General features: G+C 37.3%; 1 protein-coding gene across 2 annotated transcripts in view; it reads right to left on the bottom strand.

Moving 5' to 3' along the window:
- Zfand3 (zinc finger AN1-type containing 3) overlaps positions 1 to 22,735 on the bottom strand; it is a 203,823-nt gene that overhangs the window by 150,936 nt on the left and 30,152 nt on the right. The window lies entirely within an intron of this gene.

Raw genomic sequence — 22,735 nt, forward strand, 5'->3', positions numbered from 1 at the left:
TCCACCCCTACAAATTTAAAAAAAAAAAAAAAAAAAAAAACAAGAATTCATTGCAGGAGATTAAAATAATATTTTCTAATTAGTCTGAATACTAGAACTCTCTAATCTGTTTTATGAAGAGTACTACTCTCTATACCCAAAATGCACATACATGTCATTGCCAAGCCCTCCCCAAAACTGTCAATATAAATATAATAATAAATAATCAAGTCGCCCTATGCATTTTCCTCAGAACCTGTTCTTCCTCACACTCATCAGTAAAGAACAAACCTAAGAATAAAACATGCCAATCTCGCTGGGCTCTGATAGTGCACATCTTTAATCTTGGAACTCCGAAGGCAGAGGTAGGTGGACCTCTGTGAGTTTAAGGGAGACTGGTCTACAGAGTGATTTCTGGGGCAGTCATAGCTACACAAAGAAACTCTGTCTTGAAAAAACAAAACAAAAAACAAAAACAAAACAAAACAAACAAAAGAAAAACCATACAAGCTCTTCCAATATTCTGGAAGTAACTTTTCTAGGCTAGACGTGAGTCTAAAACAAGAAATATTCTGATTCTACAAGAACTTATTTCTGGTTTTGTTTTTGTTTGGTCTGGTTTAATTTGGTTTTGGTTTCTTGAGACAAAAATCTCACTCTGTAGTCCAAGCTGACTTCAAATTTGTGGCACTCCTCCTGCCTCGGCCTCAGCAGTGCTGGCAAGAACCAACAGGACTAGTGAGATTTCCTCCTTACAGAACAAACACTAATCTCCAAATAATCACAGATCTTCATTCAACCTCCTTTAACATCCGGTAGGTGAATGAGAGGATGAGAGAAAGAGAACAGAAGAACGGAGAGATGGTGTAATGAACAAACAGGTTCACTCTAAAAATAATTTCAGTTGCCTTAGACATGAGATCAAATGATTAAAGATTAGTACCATCTGCCTGCCACCTAAACCAGCACGGTCCAAATTACTATGGCAAACAGGAAGCAGCAAACAGCTCCTACTAAATTATCAGTCCAGCTCATTCCAGGCAAACAAGAAAAAGTGAGTTCAAACAGATGACATCCTAGCTGGAGATGACAGAGAGACTTTCAACTACTGACTGCCCTGCTGAAAACTGTTGGACATCACTCAGTAATTCAGTTGATGTCTATAAAGTTTTCTTTTTAAAGGAATATTCAAAAGATATGACAAACTTGTTAATAAGGGGGATTAGTTCTAAAGTGAAGTCAATCCTGTTCATTTAAAAAACTAATTCAAATTGAACACAGCCAGACAACTAAGGAATAAACCACTACAGTTTTATAAAGATTATGCACAGCAAAGCAGTCAAGAGTAAGAAAAATTACCAGTGAAATAGGTAGAATCATTTTCAAACCACCCACCTATTATGAAGCTAATATTCAAAACATTTGAAGAGCATGAACAGCAAAAGAAACCTGATAGAAAACTGGAGAAAGGACTAAGTAAGATGGCAGTGAGGCATACGCCTCTATTTCCAGCAGTTGGATAGCAGGTGCTGGAGGATCTCTGTGAGTTAGAGGCCAGCCAGGTCTACACAGTAAGACCCTGCCTTAAAAATAAACGAAATAAATACATAAATAAATAAATAAATGGCCAACAAGTATATGGGGAAAAATAGTAAGCACCAAGCTAATACAAATCTACTTCCTTACCCTCCTAGATGACTACTGTTGGAAAGAAAAAGGACGACAACGGGAGAAGTAACCCTGGACACAGTAGGATGTAGTAAGAGTCAACTGTAGAAAACAATGGCACATGTGAGGTAACACAATGTATTATCCGAACATCAAGTCAAAATTTTGTCAAATTTAACCATTTCTAATAATCTAAAATTTTATTTTAAAAATCAGTTAAGAGTATCTTCAGACTGCTTCAAAAATTAACTTTAGTCTCCTGCCATTATAGGGGCCAAATGGGGTATAGTTAATACATAAGCAACTGTGCCTCTCAACAGCATGATTAAATTAGTTAGCCATTGTAAGATAGTATATGTCTAAAGCTTCCACTTGTTATTACAATCCTCATGGGGTGGGTAAGGCACTCAAGGTTGAGTCATTTGTGGAGGTTTCTTGCAAGTAAAAGGTGAAGACAGTTAAGGCTTCAGCAGATAAAGCCTGACTCCAGCAAGTGTGCGCCTACTGTACTAACTACACAGTTAGGGGACAAAGTATGTACATGTCCTGTGTAAAAGTAAGTGTGTGGCTCTCAAATAAGATGACAGGTGTGTCGAGGAAAAGTCGAGGCTTCCGTGAAAAACACAAACATCAAATGCATTCACATTAATGCTAAGGCAGCCCATTTATATTTAGGATTCCATGTTATAACACATTTTTTTCAATTACCTATCAGTCTCAACCCTGAATTTGAATGAAAGACTTCTATCATGCCTTTCCCATGCCGAGGAAAGCTAATCCGCCACAAACAAGGGCAAAGTAAATATCTCCATATTAATTAGACATTATTGACATAACACATTCTCACTTCACAGACTTAGATATAACCTTCCAAGAGTCTATCCATAATCAATCAGCACTATAGTGTGCCGTTTCAGAGATGCAGAGAAAACAGGCAACTATATCAGAGCTTTAAAAAAAAAATACAAACCAAAAATGGGAAACCAATCTGGTCTGTGAGGTTAATTAACTGGTCTATTATTTAGGAGATAACATGTAAAAATCAAAAGCAACTCCTAAAAAACATACTCTCCACACTCAAGCATGGCTACCACAGGAATTCCTCTCTGGACTCCTAAGTGTGACTGACAAACTGGTGTGTCGAGGAGCTCTCTGTGAGAGTCCAGGAGATGTGGGCTGTGGTTAGCATTCTGCTTCCATACTTAGCCCTGCTGCACTTGTTCTCTAAAGGCAACCTTTGCAGTCCAGGGAAGGTGTGGGAAGGGCTTGTCTAGACATCTTCCATTTCTCCTACTCCCTTTTTCTTTATGACCTGAAGAGGCTTTTCTTGATTCAGAAAATTCCTTCTCTAATTTATTCCCAACATTTTCAAAAATTAGATAATCTAGAAAGAAATGTTTCCTTTCCCAAAATGCTAGCTAGAGTCCCTGGCCACTAACCACATTCCTTACCCAAGCCATCTTTCTCAGAAACACAGCCTCTGTCGACTGGTTTTCTGTCCCAAATATCTGTGTATTTCTGTACTTTCTGCCTAGACCCTTTTCTGAACTGCTCTATAAAAAAATCCAGGAGTTTATTTCCCAAAATGTCCCTAACTTTGCATAGCTTTGGCCCTAAGTTTCAAAGCAGCCTCATGTACAATTGCATTCATAGGGTATAATTACCAAGAAATTTAAGGAAGAGAACACAATATCTTTTCAACTATACAGTTTAGGGAACTATCTTGAAACTGCACTTACTTATTTAGTGTGTGTGAGCCTACAGAGGACAGAGGACAACTTCAGCAGTCGGTTCTCTCACTAAGTGGTTCTGGCCACCAAGCTCGGGTGTCGTGCCTGTCAGAAAATGCCTTTACCAGATGCGCTACCTCACTAGTCTGGGAAGCTCTTTTAAAGTATTCTACATAGCCCTACTGTATAATTATTTTAAGCAATGGATACTCAAAACAATTTGATAAAACATTACTGAAATCAGATACCATATGGTCAGGAAGTTTCATCCTATGCATTACTTACCAAACAAGAACAAACCAAAATTTACACCTTTAGAATGCAGCACTGAACACCTTATTCACTCAAACACTGTAGACAAATAAGGATATGACCTGACATCATATTCTCCACCAATAAAACCACAAATGTTTTTAAATTAAAATAGGCACTAAATTCCTTTTTTAAAAAATAAGCTATTTTTATGCTATGCTTTCATTTTTTTACTCAACCACTAAAAATTTTAAAATCAACTTTATTATTAAAAACTTGAAAAACACACACCAAAATTAAACAGACCCAAAGTCTACACATCTCAATGAACTTTAATATAGTTAGAATAGGCATTCTGAAGCTGTGGAGCTTCTCACTGGGATTTACACTTTTATTATTAAGTGTTTAAGCATTTATCGACAACCAAGAACAAAAAAAAATTCATGACAGTTAAAATTAGAAAAAGAATACTATGTCCTCTTTCATGACTCATGCCCATTACCTGCATTCAGTCCTTCCTCATCCCCTAGTATTTAGGGGATATTTCTTGTTCTCTTTTCAACGTGTTGCACTGTTCCCACATGTACATTTGTTTAAATATATACTGGCTAGGTATATATGTACCTAGGGAAAACATGCAGTTCTTTTTCTCCGAGATTGTGTGACCTTGCTTAATATTATATGTTCTACATCCATCCATTTTCATGCAAATTTTGTGACTGCATTTTTCCTTAAAGCTGAATAGTATTAAGATACATGCAGGAAAAACCCTGTATACATAATAAATAAAAATCTTTAAAAAAAAAGCTGAATAGTATTTTATTAAATGCACACACAAGCATACAAACATACACACCCCAACTTTTGCTATCCATTCATCCATTGATGGGCATGCAGGTTGACTCCTTTTCTTTACTACAGTGAATAAAGCAGCAATAAGCATGGCTTTAAATACTTTAATTTAAATATTGCATAAACATAGTTTTAAGTACTATGTAACTTCACCTTAATACTAAGTATCTTGCAAATAAAAAATATGAAGAGATCTAGAGAAAGCAAGATAAGAAAGAAAGATAACTGGTTGGTTTTCTTCCAAACCTCAGATAAGAAAGTCAGGGAGCTATGCTACAATGAAAGAAACTAAGAGAAGCAATAACCAGTGTGAACCCATGAGCCAGTTTGAGACCTTAAATTGGTGAAAAGTGAAAAAGAGACTCATAGGATTTCTTGAGGGAAAACTGAGCAAATTTCAATACAGAGTATCAAACAACTAACATCATAGTAAACATTAACTGCTCATTTCCTAAGTGGGACAAACGATATTGTGGTTATGTGTCCTGGTGTTTAGGGCAGTCACACCAGTGGGGGAAGAATGTATACAGAGATCTATAGAGGTAAATTTACTTTAAAAGACAAGTGTGGGTGGTAAATGTTAATCAGTGGGTCATCAAAATAAGAAGTCCACAAACTTCCTTATACAGACTTATCCCAATCTCTCAGTGTTGTTAAAGACTGTACATTCAAAAAAATAAGAAGTCCATAAATGCACACTATACATCAGCCTGTCCATCCACTGGTAAGTGGACACATAGTATGCCACATGACCCAGAGAATGAAGCACTACTTGTCAATAAGCAGCACTCTGGGGTATCCAACGTGACATGGATGAACCGCAAAACATTCTGCTCAAGCACCCAGTCTCAAAAGACTGTTGTGTCACAACTCTATGTAAAACATTCCTTCAAGGCAAATCAACAGGACAAATCAAGTAGGAGACCATGGGGTGTGTGCGCATCACACAGAGAGACTCCACAGAATTATTAGTCAACAGGCCTGAAGGAATTTTTCCAGAGTAACAGAAATGTCCTGAAATTTTATTGAAGTCATGGAATGGAACTTGATAAATTAGTAAAACCCATTCAACTATACAGTGACAACAAGTTTCCTTTATGGTATGTATATTACATTCAATAAAGCTGTTAATAACTGAAATTTGAACAAATCTGTGGTCTGAAGAAAGAGGACATGGTTTGGAAACCGAGTGCATTCAGTTATCTGCTGGAACTGGCTGAAAAGACAAGTCAGAGGGGCTCACATACAGAACTAATGTGAGCTACATGTCTGCAAAAATAGATAAAAGTTTCAATATAATTTCACTTGAAAAGCATAAATCCCTTACTCTTGCATTTCAAAATCTATTTTGTAATCCAAAATAGACCTTCAAAGAACACTTAATTTTCATTAACAAAATATAAACAAAAAGGTAAATAAATAACCCAATTAATTACTGGTTGAAGAACTCTGACAAACATTTCTCTGAAGAAAACATGCACATAGACAAAAGGCAAAAAGCACATAAAAAATATCAGATGTCATTAGCAAGCTATAAGCAAAACACAAATCCAAGCAACAATGAAACAAACTTCACACCCATAAAAAAAAGTAAAAGCTGACACAAACAGAAAATAAGTGGTAGCCAGGGTGTGAAGACAAAGAAAGCCCTGAACACTGTCAGTAGAATCAAATGCAGCCACTGTGGGAAAAGTGGATCCTTGAGAGTTCAAAGTGGGGTCACCAGAAAGCTCAGCAATTCTATTCCCAAGTGTCTTATCAAAGGAACTGGCAACACGTGTTCACATTTATGCTGGTGTGTGCATTGAGTGGCAGTACTACTGACAGGGACGGCAAAAGAATCCAAATATCCAACTGAAAAATAAATAGATCAATATCCATACAAGTCCTGGAGAGATGACTCAAGTCAAGAGCTTTGGCTTCTCTTCCAGAGCACCCAGGTTCAATTCCCAGCACATATATGGCAGCTAACAATCCACTATCACTTCAGTTCCAGGGGACCTGAAACCCATTTCTGTGAGAACCAGGTACCCATGTGGTACAGACATACATGCAGGCAAAACGCTCAGAAAATAAACTCTTTAGCTATATGAGTATTATTTAAGACACACATAAAAATGAAGTAACAGAGGAATGAAACATACTACAACATAAGAAACTTTAAAAAAACATTAAACAAAGTAAAAACAATGGGCTGGTTAACAGTTTGGTAACAGAGCACTTGGTCTTACATAACAGTCTTGGGGTGGGAGGCTGATGCCAACAATGCAAACAAACAGTAAAACTCACCTCTTATGACTGATTTAATACAACAAATCCATATAGGTAGAAGGCAGACTAGTGGTCCCAGGGGGAAAAAGGGAGGATCAAAGAGGGGTAGTAGCCACTAAACTGGGGAAGCACTTTATAAAAGATAAAGTGTAGAATTAGCTATTTTCATTCAATTTAAACCTAATTATTTTTTCTACTGCCTTTATCTTTTTAAAAAATCATTTACACTTACACAGTTTTGGAGGAGTGCATGTGCTGTGGTATGTATGTGGAAATGTGAGGTCAGAAGACAACCTTAAGCAGCCAGTTCTCTTCTTCTACCAAATGTGTTCTGGGGATCAAACTCAGGTTGCCAGAATTGGCAGCAAGCACCTTTATCTACTGAGCCATTTCAGTAGCCAGTCTTTGGTTTTTTTTATGTCACAGATCATACTGTGGGTATGCCACACCACTTAACACTTCTTGAGGACTTGCTATTTTGCTACAAGGAAAAGTACTCTGTGAGCTTTGGTTAATCCTCAGAAACCTGTAAGGTATGGAAAATCTACAGAAGCTCATTTTTGTGTGAATAAGAAAAAAATCCCAGAGAAACAAATGAACTAATTAGAGGTACAACTGGAGAACCAAACCCTAATATTTTTCAAGATTAACTCAAACATAAAAAAAAGAGAATAAATTAAACAGCTTCTGTTAATACCTTTCCAGCAATAAAACTCTATGAACAAGCTACGTGAGAGGAAGACAATGCTATCCTCCCCAGCCTGTTCTGGTGATGGTTTTTCAGTTGCATATACAATCCAGAAATGACATACAGCATGACTTCCTTCCACAAGAACACTATTTATTTATTGCTCTCAATACCATTCCAAAAAACCAAATCCAAGATAACTGGCACCACTATTTCAAAGTCAATCAAAAGTGGAAGGAGAAGATTTAGCTGTATAGAAGCACCCAAAGAAAGGAGCTGTTTGTTTTAATTAGCTATGGGGCCCCATGTGGTTTGAAAGAACATGGCCCCAAAGGAAGCAGCACTATCAGGAGGTGTGGCCTTGTCAGAGTAGGCGTGGTCCTGTTGGGGAAAGTGTGTCGCTGAAGAGGTAGGCTTTGAGTTCTCATGTATGCTCTAGCCACACCCTGTGAGAAAGACCGCTTCCAGTTGCTTGCAAACAAAGATGTAGTACACTCAACTGCTTTCTCCAGCACCATGTCTGCCTGCATGCCACCATATCACACCAGATGATAATGGACTAAACCTCTGAACTGTAAGCTACCCCAATGAAATGTTTTTCCTTCATAAGAGTTGCCACAGGGTCATGGTGTCTCTTAACAACAATAGAAACCCAAACTAAGACACTCCACAAGACACATATGAGAACTATGACTAGTATTGAATAAAAATAAAAGAACTTATTAGCATTCCCCTGATTTAGCTATGATGTCATATGTTCTACCTTTCAGAGCACAACTGAAACCAAAATATGCTTGAGTACTTGCATTAACTCATGATACTCCACCTCAATTTATCATCTACTCTGCATTTGAGCAATCTTCTATGAATCAAAACCAGCTGCCTGTGTGTAAAAAATACAAACACGCATATGAAGAACTCTACAAAACATGTAGGATGGAGCTTGACCAACCAGAATGAAATAACTTCCCAATAAACAAGTCCAAGTAAACTCGATAAGTTTAAGACTGAACTATGTGCTTGGCTCTGTGAACACAGTGAGAATGAGACACATCTCACAAGGCTCGTTATCCAGGACACCAGTCACTAAGTGGGCTACTATGGAAGCAGCCATCTCTTGTCATCACAGCCTTTATTTTATTTTTAGATATGAAGATTCTGCTTCACCCTTCCCTGCGGCATTATAGGATTCTCACTTTGTCATATCAATCCCTTAAAATTCTAGTTTTCATTTCATGTGGAGAAAATGTACATCCAGGCAGCCTCTATTATTATTTCAAAGCAATTGGAAAATCCCAGAATCCCCATTTCCACTGGGCTGAGACTTTCCAATATGCCTAATAATGATACTTTATGACCTAGAAGTTCCAATGAATTGGTAGTAAGAAAACATTGATCTGCTTCAGTGGCATTGTAATTGGAATGGTGATTAAATGCATCATGTTAAATTTACCCTGGGCCTCTTCCAATGTGGCAAATATAAAATGAGCTCTCAGCATCAGCAGAGCCTAAACTACTCTCTTTCCTTCTAAACTGATACTCCTCCTGCATGTCAAAGGTGGCCTGGTTTGAGTGTCCCCATTAATAATTAGGTGGCATAACATGACAAACTATATAGACCCATAGAGGCTTCCACAGAATGTACACTGCCCAACACACTATGCTGTATTTAGCAACTTGAGACAGCCTTGTGCATGGCAGAGTGGTGCATTTGCACCACTATAGTTAATGGTCTGTCAGCATTTCCATTATAAAGCAATTTTCAAAGGTTTATTGCTCTGCTGAAGAATTTGCTCTGAGCTAAAATTTGGCATTCCAGAGAAGCAGAAACTGTAGCCTGTAGCTGTTTACTCCCTTCCAAGCAGGCCAAGTAGGTTGTTTTTGCCTTTTATTTTTTTAAGTTAATCTGGTTCTTTATTTTAGAATTTCCTCATAGAGCCCTATAGGAATATCTACAAAATAAACCCCACACCACACAAAGGGGCTATTGTTTCATAATGGCAACTTGTAACAACATACAAGGTACAGAGCATAGATCCCAATTCATGTATAAAAAGTAACTTTTAAAGTAAGTCTATTTCTGATAAATTGCAAATTTTAAAAGGTTTTTATCCATCCTGTCTAGTTATGATGAATTTATTCATGTTGTGACATTCTGACAAGGTTTTAAAAAAAACAAATCAAAAGAGGACTTACTTCTCAGGTACAAAGCTTCCTTTATCCTTTCCACTCAAGACCATAACCATACTACACTTGGCCTAAGGTGTACAACACCTGCTCAACTCCATATTCAGCTACTAGCTAAAGTCATTAAAGGTTCTGGTAACATTGAGGGAGCAAGAAAGAGTAGTAGAACAAGAGGGAAAGCTCTGAAAAGAACTAGAGTATTTGGAAACCAGATGATCACCACCTGAATTGGATAAAGTCTAGAGAAAAACTGGCAATATTTAGTTTTGGTGCATTTGTATGATAAATTACTGATTTTATTCTTTCAAAACATTCCTGCTAACCTGAAAGCTTGCCAAACTATCTTATTATCAAACAAAGAATAAAATATCAATTATTCTAGTACTTTAGCTTCTGGTTACTGAACAAATAACAAGAAAACAAAAATACATATTTCAAATTACAACATTTTTTGGTTACATAGCTATTACTATTACTGCTATTACTCTACCCATATGCATACATGACTTGTAAGCTAAGCCCTTTTCCAAGGGCTGGAGATGTGTCCGGTCTTTTGGCTTGTCTAGTAAGCTCAAGGCTCCAGGTTTGTTCCTCAGCACCTAACAGGAAACTTTTCTAAGCTTTAACATTCTCATATACAAGGATCCTCCAAATTTAGGACTGCTGAGCAAAGCAGCCTTTTAAAAGCACTTTTTCTGGGCATGGTGGCTCACACTTATAATTCCAGCTCTGGGGAGGAGGCTGAAGGCCAATCTGGGCTACAGAGTGAGATCCAGAACAGCCTGAGCTATAGTGTCTTAAAAAGCAAAACACTGCCCAAATTTAAAAAATAAAAAATAAAAAATTGTGGCACCCAATAAAGATTTATCCTTAATGACACAAATACAGCCCGCTATGCTTTGCCAATTTCCCAACTTGTCACTAGCTGAAATTATTCTAACATGTCAAATTATTTTCAAAGTAACAAAAGTAAATTAACAATTCAAAACAATGTCTATACAAACCTAATGAGACCCATTCCTGATTATGTAATACTGTGAAGAAGGGCATAAAGGCACCAGAAAGAGCTAACAATATAGTCATTGGAGTCACTGGACAGAACTGGATTGGAGCTCAGTGGTGGATGGCTTGCCTAACATGCACAGGTCCTGTGTTCAATGGATGAATGGAGGATGGAAAAATGCCTATACTCCTTTGTATGTTGCTTAAACAATCTTTCTTCAAATAAATACTTTATAATTAAATCCCAAATTAACCCCACCTTTACCTGTGATGAGCATGAACAACCCTACAAACTTACAAATGAAAAGTGAAAAGCAAATGCACTGGAGCTGGAGAGACGGCTCAGCAGTTAAGAGCACTGGCTGCTCTTCCAGAGGATCCAGGTTCAATTTCTAGTACTCACATGGTGGCTCACAATCATCAATAACTTCAGCCCCAGGGTATCCAACACTCACTGTGGGCACCAGACACACACCTGTCACACAAACATATATGGAGGCCAAGTACCCGTACACATGAAAGAAAATAAGTATATTTTTAAAGCAGATAAAGTAAGGGAACAAACTAAAATAATAATCAAGAAAGGTCCTCAGCAGCTATAAGCACTTGTAGTCAATGGGTTTAATTTACGGAATAAGAGGTACAGATAAAGAATAAATTCTATCAGAGTCCCGAGTCAGCAAATCCCACCAGTACTAAGCCAAGCAAGACCTGTGAATCCTTCTGGCTTATGACAGAAACCTCAAGTAAGGGTGAACTGCTGTGCAGATGCACTAAACTACTCCAAGCAACTTCACTACTCTCATTCAAAAGGCTGAGTTTCTCTAAAAGGCTTGGATGAACATAGAGAAAGCTAGTTATTGATTGTTTCACTTCTATGTTCAAAAGACAAACAGCCTCATTAATGATTAAAGTAACAGAAAAAGTTTTGTAATGCCCTGTCATGTCTCAGTCATTTGCCAACCAAATCTTTACGTTCTCAGGAAGTCCTTTTCCAATACGTTAATATTAGGAAACCATTTAAAATCTGCTTTGAAGTAAAAAGGCTCTGGCCACAATGAAAGACAGATAATAAATAACTGAAAAAGACATGATGCCTCCATTCCCAACTTCACCTCCAGAAAGACAACAGCAGCATATTCTGCAATAAAACATGTTTAAAAACAATCTGTGTATAAAAGGCTATAAATCGCCGGGTGGTGGTGGCGCACGCCTTTAATCCCAGCACTCGGGAGGCAGAGGCAGGCGGATCTCTGTGAGTTCGAGACCAGCCTGGTCTACAAGAGCTAGTTCCAGGACAGGCTCCAAAACCACAGAGAAACCCTGTCTCGAAAAACCAAAAGAAAAAAAAAAAGGCTATAAATCATAACTTTGACCACAGCACATCCCAACACCTGGCTGGAGACACTCAGACTCTCCCTACAGAAGCAACCATTCCTAGTAGCTCCTTCGGGGACATACTCTGTTTTAAAGTAGAACTTAGAGATTCTAAAACTCGTAACACTTCCTAATTTGTCTTCTTCATCCCTAATCACCAATTAGCTTGCCGATATTTATTTGTAACTTTGTTTTGTTTTGTCTGTCTTTTGAGACAGTGTTTCTCTGTGTAGCCCTGGCTGTCCCAGAACTCATTCTGCAGACCAGGCTGGCCTTGAACTCACAAGAGAACCACCTGTCTCTGCCACCAAATCCTGGGATTAAAGGCATGCACCACAACTGTGCAGCTTTATATGTAGTATTTATGATTAGACAATATTTTATTCCTACTACACCACCACTTGAAACTAAAAAATAAAAGCTTTAACAAAAACGTTTGTGGAGTACATGGAGCACTGCCCTGAACAGAAGGCTCCCTTGACAAACACTGGCCAGAGAGGCCGACAGTCTTGTTATTACAAGCGCTAGTGAGGCTGTATGCAAGCTACCTGTTCGACAGAACACTGGTACTTTTCCATAAATAGGTTAGACTACAGAAACATAACACTCTACCTACAGAGATAAATAAATTTAAGAGCAACTACAACTGTGACCACTCAATATTACCCATTATATGAAATTATAAATTTTACATTTAATTTCAACATAAAAGGAAATATCACTGTAAAATTATATTACCCTGAGGCTTTCTTGAAGATTTCTTCTCCAAGTCTACCCAAGACAGTAACTTATAAACAGCAATTTACTATATCAAGAACAAAATTAAAAAGGTAGTTTTCCAGATCACGGTACAAATAAACCACATAAATCAAAAAATTAAAAGTAACTATGACAGCCAGGTGTGGTACACACTGTAATCCCTACACTCAGGGAAGTAGACAGAGGAGCTATACAAATCTAAGACCAGTGCAAGCTAAATATCAAAAATAGGTCTCTTTAAGAAGAAATTCTCACATATATGTACAATGGTGTACGCTAGGCCTTTCTGTTTCAATGTTAAATAACTAACTAGTGAACTGCTAAGTGGGAAGTCTGCAGCCACTGGTAGTGTGCCTCTCTAGCATGCAACAATAGGGTTCTGATCCCGAGATCTGAATAGAACCAGGCATGGTGGCATACAAATGTAATCCCAGTCAAAAATTCGAGGTCATGCTTGGCTATATACTGAGTTTATGACCAGCCTGGGCTGCATCAGACTCATCTCAAAAATCAGTAATAAAGATAAGTAGCCATAAAACAAGACAGGCAACAACATGAATATCAATGAGAAGACAAATTTGTTGAAACCACAAAATATACATTGCAGCTATCTAATTCTATTTACAAAATTTTATAAAATTATAAAATTTATAAAATTACATATAAACTAGCATGGAATAATCTATAAAATGTATCACAAGATGTTTAAGAGTATGTATAGTATATATCAAAGCACAGATCACTTAATTTTGCAATTATTCAGTTATAGTATGATACGTTACCAAACACTGAGTCAATTTGACACACATAAAAAAGTGAGCTTTGATCACTATTCAATATCAACTATAAATATGTGCAGCAAACCCAATGGAAATAAAGCAAAAAGAGCAAAAAATATGCATTTTTAATTTTGAGAAAACAGCAAAAGTTAACACTAACCACATAAAACACTAGTAAATTACATTTTGCTAATATCAGAGAATAAACCAAATTAAGGAAAAGGCTGCAATACAAATTATGATGTGTGTGAAATATATTCTTAAATTCCTATAAAACTGTAAGAAGACTATAATCTCACTTTAAAATAGGCAACACCCTTGACCAGGTTCTTCACAATTGTGGACATGTATATAGTCAAAAAGACACATGAAGCCGGGCGGTGGTGGCGCACACCTTTAATCCCAGCACTCGGGAGGCAGAGGCAGGCGGATCTCTGTGAGTTCGAGACCAGCCTGGTCTACAAGAGCTAGTTCCAGGACAGGCTCTAAAGCTGCAGAGAAACCCTGTCTCGAAAAACCAAAAAAAAAAAAAAAAAAAAAAAAAGAAGACACACGAAAACCAGCTCTGCATCATTTAGACATTAGAAAATGTACATTAACAATCATTTCAAATGAATAAGCCCTGGTTCAATCCCTAGTACTAAAAATGTAAAGCAAATACCAAAATATCACACTGGTATACACCTCCACCAAAACAGATGTTAGCAAAGGTGTGTACCAGCCTCTCATATAATGATTCTAGTACAGTGAAGTGATGTAGTCATTGGGAAGAAGCTAAGCATACATAGTTTATAGCTCACCAACTCATTCACAAAATAAATGAACACACACACACACACACACACATACCTTTCTACCAAAAGGCATACAGAGCAACATCCACTGCAGCATTATCCCTAACAAAAGCTGAAAAATCAATGCACAGCCACAATAGAACATGTGTGCTGCTCTGTAGTCACAATACGCAATAACTAGTACAAGTAACAATAAAGACAAACCCTACTGAATAAAGCTGAACGAAACAGAAACAGGGATAATGCCAGGTATATGTTTACAATATGTAAGCCTGAATACATGGAGTCAAAGTTATTTATGGACAAGATTTTGAGTATATAAAAGCAAGAAGACTACATGAGTGACAGAAATACCTTTTACATGGATTTGATAATTAAATTACTATATTGACACAGATACAAAATAGAAATGTGCATTTTTAAAAAACTCATGAAATTGTATATTTAACATAGTATACATCAGAAATCATACATAAACTTACAAAAGAAGATTCTGTCAGTACTATGCCAACAAATATAATTGTTTAAAATGTAAAAGTTTAAAATGTATACTTCTAGGATTTAAAAAAAAGCTAGATAAAATTTAGACAGTAGGGAGGTGGAAAGTGAGGCCAGCAGGTGTGTGTGGCTCTGCTCAATTTTGTTGTGAACATAAATAGCTCTAAAGTTTTAATAAAACTTAAAATACTTAAACATGGATCTCATTTATACAATACCCCATAAAAACAAATACCTAGAAATATCAGCAAGCTCTCTATTCTACACACCATAATTGATAAAATCCAAAAAAAAAACTTAAATGTATGTAGTGAAATATGATCAAAACTATGATGAAAGAAAAAAGTTCTGCTAAACATAAAATGGGTGCTATCCACTCAAAAGCTTAACAGGTTTTTCTTAGAAAACTGATAAAACTATTTCTAGAATCCTATGCAAATGTCAATGGCCAAATATAGCCAGGATAATCCTTAAATTGGCAGGCTAACTCTATCAGATAACAAAACTCTCTGTAAACTATAGTTACACCACCAAAATAGTTTCTTTTAGAGTGAGTACATATACTAACATAATACAAAGAAGTTGGACCATCAAACCAATTCAAACCCACGATTACTACAAACTCATATAAGCAGACAAAGATGATGGTATCTGGAACCAAAGGCATTAAAACCAGTGTTCTGTCTTAAAAGATATTACAACACTTGCCCTATAGTAAATTAGTATAGTCACAGTAAAACTTATGAAGCAGGGTAATATAGAGGCAAAGTACAAGGCATAAAAGAGAAAACTTCAAATACCTTATGTGTAACTGGAGTAGGAGGAAGAAAAAATATTTGAACATAGCAGAAATGTTAGAACTTTGACGAAAACCACAGGCCTACTCGCCTGAAAATCTCAATGAATCCAAGCACGTGAGTGTGCACACACACATGCGCGTGCACACAAACACACACACACACACACACAGATTTAAGACACTAAGGCATACCACATAATAGCACTGCTTAAACTTGGTTATAAACACAAAAAAAATTAAACAAAACCACATTAAACAGTGAAAAGATGGAAATGGCAGTAGATTTTCCACTAGGAACAGCACTTTCAGCTCACTGAATAAAAAGTTGTTAACCTAGAATTCTACACTCAGCAAAAATATACTCAAAAGGGGGACCAGCTTTTCAGGACATATGAAAGCTAAAGGAATTCCTTACCAGCAGAGCTGCACAACAGAAATTTAAACCATTCTCAAAATATCCAAACAGTAAGATTATATCAAAGGGAAATATAGACCTACACAAAGGAGTCAGCCCGGAGGGGTTAAAAAAAAAAAAAAAAGACAACTAGCCCTCACCCTTTTGAGGGAAACTAGTAACGATCTCATATTGGCTTTGTTACATACAGAGGCAAAAACAATGAAATGCACAAAACTGAAGAAATGAGGGGCAGGACCTCCTGGGGCCATACAGAGTTGCACAGAATCATCCGAAGACAAAATATCGAAGATTAGAAAGATTAAAGCAGTCACTAAAAATAGCACAATACAAAGCTACACCTAGACACCTTTCATTGGTAGTTTGTGGAGGATTTTTATTCCAGAAATCACACCGAACTTTATTAAATTTTGTCATCTTTTAAGATTATCATATGATTTTTTTCAGTCTGTCAACAAGATGTACTGTAGTAGTTTACTTAGTATAAGGTTAAACCAACCTTATACTCCTGAAATAATTCCATATGATCATGACACATGACTATTTATTATTTGACTTCCCAGCATTTTGTTGAGGATTTCTGAATCTATATCCCTAAGAGACAATGGTTTGACAGCACTGTCTGGCAATTCATGCTCTCTCCTCCCTGCCCCTCCCTCCTCCCTTCTTTCCCTTCTCCTGCACTCTCCCCTCTCCCCCTCTCCCTTAACTTTCTCTTACTCAAGCTCTCTGTGTATTTAAAGAATATTAATCCTTCTTTAAACGACTGGTAAAATTCCTTGTGATTCTATATCGCAATGTTCTATGGGTAGCTCTGATTGTCCAGTGCATCTCTTCACTTGTTATAGGCCTATGATAACATATTAGAGAAACCCTGTCTCAAAAAAAAAGATTAATTTAAACAAAAAGTAAAAACTAACAATCTGAGGAATAGCATTGTGATATCCTGTCAAATTACAAATTTCCAAGGAAGAAGAGTCTGTGACAAAAGAAAGAGTCTAACAAATAGTCCCATATACATGCAATCCAAATAGCACAGAAATAGTACGCCCTAAAAGAGTAAGCCATAAATGGGTGAACCATAATGCATTCCTACAGATAATGCCATAATTATGCAACTACAATTCTGTAACAGTTGACTTCATTAGACCATTTCACAGCTCAGTTCAGCTCATCTATTACATTATCAGAGACTCAGCTATACCACATGCAAACAAATAAATCTGGTTTTAAGAAAATTTAAACAATGCATAATGAAACTATTTTTCATCCATCTATTTTTTTTTCTAATTATAATATCTAAAACTTTATTCATACTTTATAACAGAAAAGCTGAAATGCACATATAAAAATGTATAGCTGTTTGCTTCTCAAAACATAAAACACAAGAAAAAGCTAATTTACGCTCTGCTTTGTAACTCTTCTACTTAGTAACTCAGAAAAAGAAAGAGCTTAAGAATGTCTTTTTAAAATAGAAACAAACATAACAACATAAACTGGAAAATGGCTCAGTGAGTACTCATTCTGCAAACATGAGGACCTGAGTCTGGATCCCCAGCACCCACATAGAAAGCTGAGTGTGCATGGTGGCACTTATCTGCTGGGGGTGGGAGCTATATCTACAACTCAGTAACACAGTCTAGTCAAAACAACAAGGTTCCAAGTTTAGTTAAACACCACTTCTCAAAATATAAGGGTGAGTTCCAGGCCAGTCTGGTCTACAAAGTGAATTCCAGGTCAGACAGGATTACATAGTAAGACCCTGTATATTGGGGGAGAGGGGCATAAAGAGGGAGAGAGAGGGAGGGGGTGAAGGGGAGAGAGAGGGCTGTTAATAGTCTCAATTCCCCAAACCAAAAAGACCCTGTAGATTGGGGGGATGGGGGAGGAAAGGAGAGAGAGGGAGAGGGAGAGGGAGAGGGAGAGAGGGAGAGAGGGAGAGAGGGAGAGAGGGAGAGAGGGAGAGAGAGAGCAAGCTGTTAACTAAGAGTACTTCCAGAGGCTGGGCAGTGGTGGTGCACGCCTTGCACTCCTTTAATCTCAGCACTTGGGAGGCAGAGATAAATGGATCTCTGTGAGTTCCAAGCCAACCTGGTCAGTCTAGTCTACAGAGCAAGTTCCAGGACAGGCTCTAAAGCAACAGAGAAACCTTGTTTTGCAAAATCAGGAGTACTTCCAGAGGACTCAGATTCGATTTCAAGTACCCACATGGTACAACGGTCTGTAGCAATCCCAAGGAACCCAACACCCTCAGCGCATAGGCATACAGGCAAAATACCCATGCACATATGATAAATAAATTCTAATAAAGTGGTGAGCATTAGAGAAAGTTGCCAGTGCTAACTTTCCTTCACAGAAGTACGGGTGCACACACAAATCATGAACATCAGCACAATGAAAAGTGCAGCTGTACCTGAGACAGCACAACTCTGTAAGTGTACTGGCCAAGCCACTACTTTCCAAAGACCTATATATGAATTTGTAAAATAGATTTTAAAAAATCCATATCCCTTCTATAATCCCAGCTAAATTAATTTATTCCAAAAATATAGTTGGTGTTCAACAAGCATCTTCAGAGACTAAATTATTCTGACTGGTTAAGCCTGTTACTACACAATAAAACAGAGTCGAGTATGGAGGCTCACATCTGTAATCCCACCACTTGGGAAAGGGTGACTCAAGATGACGGTCAAGATTTAGGGACAGCCTGAGCTAGAGTGAGGTTTTATCCCAAAAACAAAAAGCTGTTATTTTTCTGAACAGCTAAAATGCATATATTTATGTCAAATAAAGCTGCCCAATCTAAATGAAATCTAACTTTATATTTGTATTAACATTGGTCTTTACAAGATTCTTACCACACCAGGGAATACAATTTTTAAGTACATATTTATTGTATATATTGTATATGTAAATATGCATGTGTGCAAGTATATGTGCATGCAGAGGGTGGAGGTCAACACTGAGAGTCTTCCTCAATTGCTGTCTACCATATTTTATATCTGTATCTACAGACACATATAGACAGAGATTCATTTTTTTTTTTTTTTTTTTTTTTTTTTTTTTTTTAGAAAGAGTCTCGTATTGAACTTGGAGCTCACTGACTGAGCTAGACTGGCTGTCCAGCATGCCTCAAGAATCTTCCTGTGTTCACCTCCCATTGGTGCTAAGGATTTATCCATGTAGACTCCACCATCTCACTATGGAAATCACTAGTCTTCCCCAAACAACTAATACTCCTTCAGGATTCAACCACTCACACCAAAACCAAGTCTAACTTTTACATTTACAGACAGGGAAATGGAGCTAAGGGGCACTTAAGCGAGACCTAAAATAATATTACTCATCAATTTAAATGTAGTATTTGTTTGCTCGTCTCTCACTTTGGATGTAATACTCAAGACTGAACTATCAGCATATTCTTTTAAAACATTTGTTTAGCTGCTGTGCTCAGAATTATACTTTTTTCTCCCTTTTCCAACAAACTGTGTGCAGAACTAAAATACTGTTTTAAAGAAATAATCTCAAAAAAGTAATTCTAGGAATAGAGACCATTACTCAAAGACTGGAGTCCAATACTATCTTCAGGTCTGTCTTTCTAAGCCAAAAGAAGGAATTAACAAAGGAGGAAACGGACTACAGACCAAATGCCAAGCCCCTCCTCCTCACAACAACCTTCTAGGACAGTGAGGGTTTCACTTGAAATATGAGGAAAGCAAGTTCAAACAAGTGTCTGGGCTGCACAGCCCCTACATGCACCTGGCCCTTCATCAGTAGAGACCTTAAGTATTCTGGTAACCACCCACCTTTTGACCCAGTTTGTCCCTGGAACTCATACTATTTTGTCCTACCCAAAGACATAAACTACAAAGAAATGTGCAATCACTAGATATAGACCCAAATCCCCCGAAACACTCTAGGCATTAATGGTAATGTTTTCAGAGGTCTGAAAAATAACCATGTGAGTGACTATCACAAGACTCTCGTTAAGACTTCTGTCCTATCTCAAACCTATCTCAAAAAGAACCTGAAGAAAGCAGGGGAAATAAAAGTCTAAACTCCTTCCCCAAAATTCCAATGTGGATTTGAAAACTCCTCTCTGCAACGAGCTTGAGCAAGCAAACATGATAAATATGAAACATGAGCTTGAGGCAGCATTCAGTCATTTGTTCTCTATTCATATTGCTCAGGAACATGCTCAGGGCCTATGGAATGTCCACAAAATGACTTGTTTTTTGGTAACCTTATCCTCCCACTTAATATTATGGTGCCACTAAGAAATTGTCACATGCAACTTGGCTGAGAACCAAAAAACCAAATGGAACCACAACCTAGCAATCTCTCAAAGGACATGCAAAAGTTCCCACTTCTCAATGAAACAATCCTCACTCTCAATGAAGAAATAATTCATTTTTGATCATTTGTAAAAATCCCCATTTAAATGTGGTCAAGTTCCAAATTGACCTCTATTTAAAAACTACATCTATATAGGGTTGTAAAACATCTTTCTGTTTAAAGGCTCTTTTGATGCCCTCTCCACAAAGGATAACTAAGTACTTTGAAAATTATCCTGAAGGAGGCTGACAGGCCTGACAAGCCTCCAGCACATCAAGTAGGTGGGTGATAGGAAAGATAATGAAACAGATCATTTAGATATGGGATATATTTTTAACACATTAGTCATTTAAAACTATCTGCAAACTAAACTCATTGATAATCTTGGTATTTTTCTATATAGAAGAAATTAGGAAGAACATGGGAATTAAATATTAATTGTCTTCAAGTGACAAATTATACCACTGGAAAAATTACACTAGAATGCACTTACCCTCCAGATGTCCTTTGAACTAGGCTATTTGTAATTCATAGTACTGATTAATCAGAACTGTAAAATACTTTAACTCTATGCTGGATGGTGCTAGTGAAACACAAAGCAGTCACTGGAATGTCCTAAGCAGGAATGGGAATGTCTCTGTCTCCCTCTCTCTCTCTCTCTCTCTCTCTCTCTCTCTCTCTCTCTCACACACACACACACACACACACACACCCCACATTCAAAGAGTGCCATACTGAACAAATATAAACAAAATTTCTAATAAATGCCTAAAGAATTGACTAGTTACTCACTGTTTTTCCTCTTATGTATATCCCAAACCAGAAGTTGAGCTGTCTAGTCCTGGCCCTCAATCTCCCAGGAATCCAGGAACAAAAAATATCTATAAAAGCCCTAAAGGCTGGAAAAAAATGTTTCTAGTGTTCTACTGTTTTATTTAAAAGCCAAGACAGTTGGTTCCTTCTGGTCAAGGAGATCTCAAAACTGTATAAAGCCCCAGGAACCCAGCTACTTTATTTTCTAATTAGAGAAGAGAGAACCTAGAAAGGATTCATGATTCAGCTTTGCCCACAGCTAACAGCCTCTCTCCAACAGCAATCCTGACTCTTGCTGGCCTAAGCAGAAACAGAGAGGAACTCACATCTAGTTCTCCCAGCATTAGCAATGACTGGCACTCAGGCCAGGTATTCACATAGCTCTTTAATTTAAAAGCCACACGATCTCAGCCTTCCTTCCCTTGAAAACTATCTTTCATGAAGCACTAACACACAACAGTCAGAAACATAATAATGAATTTATCAAAGTACATATGATTAAACAATCATTTATGGTCCAGACAGCTTTAAAAAACATCTTCTACTGCTAAGTATAAGCTGCATGAAAAATTAAATATACAGAATAAATTATTTCCAGCAATGTTTTCCTCAAGTTTTAACACAGACTAGCTTCTTTTAAAAGTTTAAATTCAGAGCAGTTGTTCCACTCAGTTTTCAGGTTTCATTCAACAGGCTCTACGTGGTCCACTCTGGAGCACATCAAAATTCTCCCTGAACTTCCTAGAAAGTGGCTCTGTTGTCTAAGATTAGGACATTCTTCTTTTTGAGTTCCAGAACAGTCCTTTTTTTAAGATTTATTTATTTATTATGTATACATACAGTGTTCTGTCTGAATGTATGCCTGCAGGCCAGAAGTGGGCACCAGATCTCATTACAGATGGTTGTGAGATACCATGTGGTTGCTGGGATTTGAACTCAGGACCTCTTAACCACTGAGCCATCTCTCCAGTCCCCAGAACAAAGTCATTTTAAGATCAAAAACAATTGCAGCAGCATCCTTCTGATACAATAGGATGGAGAAGCAGAGGATAGCCTGGGCTCATTCCACTGGCCCCTGGAAGGTCTACTGCAGTGGTGATGTAGTTCTGAAAATAGGAAGCTCAAGTAACCCAGACAGCTACAGAGGTTTGTTGCTATGTTTTAATTTTTTTTCCATTTACTGTCCTTGAAAACTTAAGAGTGGAGAAAAGAAAGCATTTAAACTTAGTAAATGTTTTATTGACCAATCATCTGAACAAAAATAACCCATAACTCACAACCTCTAAAAGCTTATAAACTCTGTAAAACTAAGTACAGAAAACATCAGAAAGACTTGGTTTTTAATCCTAGAATACAGAGAGGTGGTCACCTAACAGCCTGCCTCCATGCATAGCTAGCTCCCTCAAAAAACCCACAGCAAATCTCTACACCATCCTGACAGCAACAGAATACTCTGTTCAAAAGAATTAAATGCCATACACATCTGTTTCTAAATATTGTTTGGTATTTCATACTCAAACACATGTCCTGAAGTTCT

Source organism: Arvicola amphibius, chromosome 9 (assembly GCF_903992535.2).
Source record: "Arvicola amphibius chromosome 9, mArvAmp1.2, whole genome shotgun sequence".
NCBI lineage: Eukaryota > Metazoa > Chordata > Mammalia > Rodentia > Cricetidae > Arvicola > Arvicola amphibius.